Genomic DNA, 7249 nt, shown 5'->3' on the forward strand with positions numbered 1-7249 from the left:
CAGTATTTTACTGCAAAAGGCGAGGTGCATACACTTACTGTAATCCACAGCAAAAGCAGAGCAACGATCAGAATGCCTGACATGTTTAGACTTATGGCAATTAGCCATGACTTTCCAAAAAGTGAAATAGATGGGAAGTCTACAAAATTTTTGCTAGACTTATCTGATGAAAAGTTTAAGGGCAAATGAAAAGAAACCTACTTCAAATTGTAGTAACAGGGAATCATGGCCCCTCAAACAGTTCCTGGATTTGAGCGAGTTTACAGACCCAACACCCCTTGAATGAAGGGGAGCATGGGTCCCTTTTGGGGAGGACTCTGGTACACCAAAGATGTGCATGGTCAATCTTTATCCTATCCTTCCCCAAAGGGACATAAAGCTTCTTAACCGAGTAATTGAACACTGGGGAAGGAAAATGACCAGATTTTTTGGTGCATATTATACACTGGTTCTGAACTAGCACTGATTCCAAAGGATCCAAAATCTCATTGTGGCCCTCTAGTAAGAGTAGGGGCCAATGAAAGTCAAATGATCAATAGAGTTTTAGCAAAAATCCCAATCAAAGTGGGTCCTTGAATCTGTCCTGAGTCACTTCTTCTGTTCCAGAATGTATCATTGGGATAGATACATTCGTCCTTGGCAGAACACTCACATTCATTCCTTAATCTGTAGTGTTAGGGTCACTGTAGTTAGAAAGGCCAAATGGAAGCCATTAGAGTTGCCTTTGGCTGATAAAACAGTGAGGCAGAAACAGTACCACATCCTTGGTAGAACTGCAGAGATTAGTGCCACCATCAAGGACTTGAAGGGTACAGGGGTAGTTGTCCCCACCACATCTCCATTTAAGTCTCCCATTTGGCCTGTGCAAAAGATGGATAAGTCTTGGAAAATGAAGGTAGATGACTGTAAACTGAATAAAGTGATATCTCCAATTGCATCTGCTGTACCAGATGTAGTTTCCTTGCTTGAGCAGATTAACACATCTCCTGGTACTTTGTATACAGTTAATGATTTGGCAAATGCATAATTCTCCATACCTATCCATAAGAGCCAGCAGAAGCAATTTTTCTTTATCTGGCAAGCCCAGGAATACACCTGCACTGTACTACCTCAGGGTGCTATTAACTCTCCAGCTGTGTCTCAAAATTTAGTTTGCAGGGAGCTTAATTGCCTTTCTCTCCCACAAGGTATCACATGGGTCCATTACACTGATGATATCATGCTGACTGATTCGGGTGAGTAGAAGGTACAACCACTCTGGATTTGTTAGTGCAGCATTTGAAAACCAGAGGATAGGAAAAAATTCCAATTTAGATTCAGCATCCTTCTCCCTTGGTGAAATTTCTAGAAGTCCAATGGTGAAGGGCATGTAAAGATATCCCATCTAAGGTAAAAGATAAGGTGCTGCACCTGGTTCCCCCAAGCAAAAAAACAGGCATAGTGTAGTGGGCCAGTTTTGATTTTGGTGACAACACATTCCTCACTTAGTTGTTTCACTCCAGCCCATTTACCAAGTGACTTGGAAAGATGCTAGTTTTGGATGGCCTCCAGAACAAGAAAAGGCTCTGCAACAGGTTCCGGCTGGTGTTTGGGCTGCTGTGCCACTTGGTATTTTTTTTTTCCCCAGTACCAGGAATCAAACTCACAACCTTGTGCTTGCCAGGCACGTGCTATGCCACTGAGCTAAATCCCCAGCCCTGCTGTGCCACTTGGACCATATTATCTAGCAGATTCATTGGTATTTGAGGTGTCAGTTGCAGGTAGAAATGCTGTTTATTCTCTGGTAGGCCCCCATAGGTGATTATAGTGGAGACCTTTAGGATTTTTGAGCAAGACTCTACAATCATTTGCACTGCCCCTTTGAAAACCAGCTCTTGGCCTGCTACTGGGCCTTAGTGGAAACTGAACACTGGGCCATGGAACACCAGGTCACCTTGCAACTTGAGTTGCCTATCATGATCTCGGTATTATCTGATTCACCAAGTCATAAGATTGGATGTGCACAGTAACAGTCTATCATTAAATACAAATGGTATGTATGTGACTGAGCCTGAGCAGGTGCAGAAGATACAAGTAAGTTATATGAAGAAGTTGCCCAGGTGTCCACGGCTCCTACTCTTCGTATATTGCCTTTTGCTTCCCAGAATGCACCTGTGACCTCATGGGGTATATCATATGATCAGCTGTCAGAAGAAGAGAAGGCTAGGCCCTGGTTTACAGATGATTCACTCATTATGCAGACACCTCTAACAAGTGAACAGCTGTAGACTTACAGCCTCTTTCCAGGATGTCCCTGAAGGACACTGGTGAAGGGAAATCACTGTGGACAGAACTTTAGTCAATGCATATGGTGGTATATTGTCTGGAAGGAGAAATGGCCAGGTGTATGACTGTATACTGATTCATAGGTTATAGCCAATAGTCTGGTGAATTGGTCAGGAACTTGGAAGGATCATAAATGGAAAGTTGGTGGCAAAGATATTTGAGGGAAATGTCGATAGGCTCCACATGGGAAAAGGATGCAAAAATATTTGTAACACATGTAAATTCTTACCATAAGGTGACCTCAGCAGAAAAGGACTTTAACAATCCAGTGGATAAGATGACTCATTTTGTAGACAATAGTCAACCTCTTTCTTCAGCCATTCCTGTCTTTGCCCAATGGGTTCATGTACGTAGTGGACATGGTGGCAGGAATGGAAGTTATGCATGGGCTCAGCAACATGGAGTCCCTCTCACAGAAGCTAATTTGGCAATAGTGACTGCTGATGCCCAATGTGCTGGCAACAGAAACCAACAATGAGTCCCTGACATGGCGCCAATTCCCAGGGTGATCAGCCTATGACCTGGTGACAGGTTGATCATATCTATCATGGAAAGGACTGAACTTTCTCTTCTATCATGGAAAGGACTGAACATTGTCGTTTCTGTCATAGACATATCCTGGATATGGATTTGCCTTTCCTGCACACAATGCTTCTGCCAAAATTACCATCTGTGGACTCACAGAATACCTTATCTACTGCCATGGAATTCCACATAGCATTGCTTCTGACCAAGGAACACAATTTATGGCCAAAGAAGTGACCCAATGGGCTCATGCTCATGGAATTCACTGGTCTTACCACGTTGCTCACCATCCAGAAGTGGCTGGATTGATGGAAATGTGGAATGGTCTTTTAAAGACATAGTTACAGCACCTGCTAGGTGGCAAAAGTTTGTAGGGCTGAAGCAAAGTTCTTCAAAAGGCTGTATATGCTTTGATTCAGCATCCAATATATGGTACTGCGTCTCCAATAGCCCTGACTCATGATTCCAAGAATCAAAGGATAGAAATGGGAATGGTACCATTCACCATTACTCCCAGTGATTCACTAGCAAAATTTTTGCTTCCTGATCTTGCAATCTTATGTTCTGCTGGTTTAGAAGTCTTAGCTCCAGAGGGGAAAAGGCTTATATCAGGAACCACAACAATGATGCAATTGAACTAAAGCTAATACTTCCCCCTAGTCATTTTGGTCTCATCATGCTTCTGAGGAAACAAGCAAAAAGAGAGCAAAAGTATTGTCAGGGGTGATTGACCCAGACTATAGAGAGGAAATTGGACTAATACTCCACAAAGGAAGAAAGGAAGAATATATGTGGCATGCAGGAGTTCCCTTAGGGTGCCTCCTAGTATTACTATGCTCCATTATTAAAATCAATAGGAAACTACAACAACCTAATTCAGGCAGAATAACAAATGGTCCAGAGCCTTCAGGAATGAAGGTATAGGTCACTCCACCAGGGAAAGAATCTGGACCTGCCAAGGTGCTCGCTGAAGACCCAGGGAATACAGAATAGTAGGAGGTAGTTTTATACAGGTAGTAGAGAAGGTAGTTTTAAATAGGAGCTATGACCCTGTGATCAGCTACAGAAACAAAGATTGTAACTGTATTAGTAATAATTCTTTCTTAATATAGTGTTGATTGACTTAATATTGGTTATTCAGTATCATGAAACCTGTTACAATATTTAAGTTATGAAATAGTAGAAGTAAGCATCAACCAAAGAAAACTTGTCCTCTATTTTGGGGAAGGAATTAGTGCATTTCTATTTGTATGCAGGATAGTTATAACATGTTAGGTGTAATTATAAACTTGTCTTTGTATTTGGAGACTGTGGTTCAAAGAAATGTGTTTGATAGCCAAGTTGACAAGACGTGGATTGTAATATTAATTGTGTTGAATAACTTGAATAAGAAACACCCAACTAAATTGGCTCAGTGTAGTTCTGGGTGTGGAAGATTCACCTTAGGGAGGATTGTCACTAGAATGGAATGAAAGGTAAATTAAGAAGAGAAACTTGTTTCTGTTTCTTTGGAGAAGCTCCAGTCTTCACCTTCACTTTGGATCTTCTCCTGGTTTCCAGTGCAGACTGCAGCACAGACCCTTTAGGCTTTCAGTGTAGACCCTTCAGCCTCCTGATGTGTGGGACACTGTGCTGAGCTCCAGAGCATCAACTGAATCCCTTGGATTTCCAGGGAGCAGACAGACCTTTTGCACTTCTCTACCCCTGACACTGTGGGTGGCCATTGTAAGCCCATTTGCAAATTTTTACATATTTGCATATCTTATATTAAATCTGTTTTTCTAGTAAGCACTGATACATCAGTTGACTTTCTCTCTATCAAAAAAGATCTTATTACTCTAAGTCAATATGTATAGAATTAACTCATTTTTAAAAATACAGCATAGTTGCCCCGGATGAGGAAACCCTAAACTGGAACCTCTACTTTTTTTTTGAGATCCTTTAAAGTACAAGTAGTTAGGGACAAAAATTTAGAGTAGAAACATCTTTCAAACAAAAATTTACTTATACTGACCATTGATTTTTCTCCCCTCCGAAGACTGTGTTTGACAAACCAACAATAAACCATTCTTTATTATTTTAAAGTATTTTATGTGGCAAAACAAAATATAGATGTTTCTAATAATAAATGAAAAAATGCATCAGTAAATTCTCTCTAGAATCAAAGAAACAAAGCAAAAGGTTAAAATTATGCTATTCAGTTAATATAAAATAGGAAAAAATTTATATGATAATTTCACCTTTTTATTTCTTTCTTCCAAAGTCTAATCTTTTTAGAGTACAAATAAAGTAATTCATTGCAAGAAGACTCACTACAATTACAATGAAAGACTAAGTGATTGAGTTGCCTGTTATTTTGTGTAATTTCCTCTGACAAGTGGATCAGAGTGGCCTCCAAAGATGCCCTGGCATTGGTCATCTATTAAAAGCAATGTCAGAGGTACATTTTCTTATCTCTCTTGAGACTATTCCTTGCCTCACCCTTGCTTTCCCACCCATTAGGCTTGTGCATATACAGTTGCTTTTGCACTGTCCCTGGAAACTGTAAGCGACAAGACTAGCATACATCTTCTAGTTTGTTAAGGCAGATGGATAAACTGGGAATGCAATGGCATGTTAGAAAATCAGTTAGCTATTTATCCTGCTAGCTCAGCTCTAATATTAGAACTTTTAGAATAATAATGGCTAACATTAATTTAGTGCTGTCTAGGTGCCAGGTGCTGATACAGTTCTTTGAAGTAGGTCCTAATAACATCTAGAATTTATAGGCAAAATAAATGAAGCACAGATTGGATAAATGACTTGTGTAAGACTGCACAGCTAATAAGTAACAGAGCTAAAATTTAAAGTTCTGTTTTTCCCAGTGATCACATAATCTTTGCATTTTATCAACTCACACTTGATAAAGCTAATGATTGGAGTTATAGCTTCATAGAAACATTCCATGGACATGGAGATGTTCACATTTGTAAATTTTTCTACATGGATGGGCAATATAATTTAGATCTAAATTTTAATGAAGATAAATGGTAGCCATAAAAACCAAACATGAAATAAATGTAGTAATAAATTTCAAATGTTTACTCAGTTTCAATCTATATTTTACAATTACACTATATTTTATAATTAGCCACATGTCTTATGTCTATATAGAGCTGAGAAAATTATGTATGTAAACTACTAATAAAATACAGATAAACTGGATATCGTGGCACATGCCTGTAATCCTGGCACTCAAGAGGCTGAGGCAGGAAGATTGCTGTGAGTTTGTGGCTAGCCTGGACAACCTAGTGAGTTCAAGACCAGCCTGAAGTACATAGCAAGAGCTTATCTCCAGAAATTTAAAAAAACCCACAAAATATAGATCGTGTTTTATCAAACATAATATAGATTGATGTGCTTCAAATAAGTAGTACTTTCTCTTTGATAGATATAGGTATTGTGAGAACTAAAATTGTAAATCCTCTTTAAACTTCAGAATGAAAAATATGTTTTTTTATTTCTCTACATTTTATATATCTCCTAAGATACAAACTAAGATGAACTATAAGCAATCAAATTTCTCTGTAGCTTTTTTGAATCTCGCCTTTGTTTAAAAATGTAATTATTCCATCAGAATGACTTAATCTTGGACTTCCTAACCTTAAATAAATTTTATTCCTTTGAACCAATACACCCTATTCTGGCATTGTATTCAGGTGAAACTCTTTTGCAAAGAATTTCAAGGCATATTTATTTTCTGAATACATTTAAATTTTATTCTGAACTTGAAAACTTTTCTCAGTCTTCTAAAAATCTTATTAAATCCAAATTTTAAAATGAGAGGTTATTTTAATAAAATAAATTGATCTAATATAATTTGCCAAAATAAATTTACCTAGAACTTTTATTATTTAATTATTACTCCACTGTAGAAATAGAACTCCAGTCCTAAAGGCGAAAGACAAGAATATCTTGGGGGTTTGGATTATTTAAGATCATCCCTCATGGTTCTGAATATATTTTCTTTATACTTCAATCAGTCAGAATATATGAATCCTTGCAACTCTAAGGATGACATAAATTCTGACTCTAATACTCCAGATTTAAAGTTTTTAATTAGATGTCATATTATCTGACCATGAGTATTTACCAACAAACTAAAATATGTCTTGCAGTTTTGGCTTTTGGTATCCTCTGTTGTCTAAGTATCAATCCCTACACAAACAACTAAATATTAGTCACTTGAATTTCACTCTACTATAGCTAGTTCAGATATACCAAACCTCTGAGAGATAAGATTGGAGGAAACATAAACTGCTATTCTAATACCATCTAAGGCTTTCATTGAATAAATCTTTTATTTCTTTTGTTAGATTGATTCCTAAATATTTCAATGTCTTGGATGCTATTGTGAAAG

General features: G+C 38.0%; 1 pseudogene; it reads left to right on the top strand.

Annotated features, from left to right (window-relative positions):
* The first annotated feature begins 331 nt into the window (after positions 1–331).
* Positions 332–3843, top strand: LOC102007487 (annotated as a pseudogene).
* The last annotated feature ends 3406 nt before the right edge of the window (positions 3844–7249 follow it).

Source organism: Chinchilla lanigera, unplaced genomic scaffold (assembly GCF_000276665.1).
Source record: "Chinchilla lanigera isolate Chin_1 unplaced genomic scaffold, ChiLan1.0 scaffold00001, whole genome shotgun sequence".
NCBI lineage: Eukaryota > Metazoa > Chordata > Mammalia > Rodentia > Chinchillidae > Chinchilla > Chinchilla lanigera.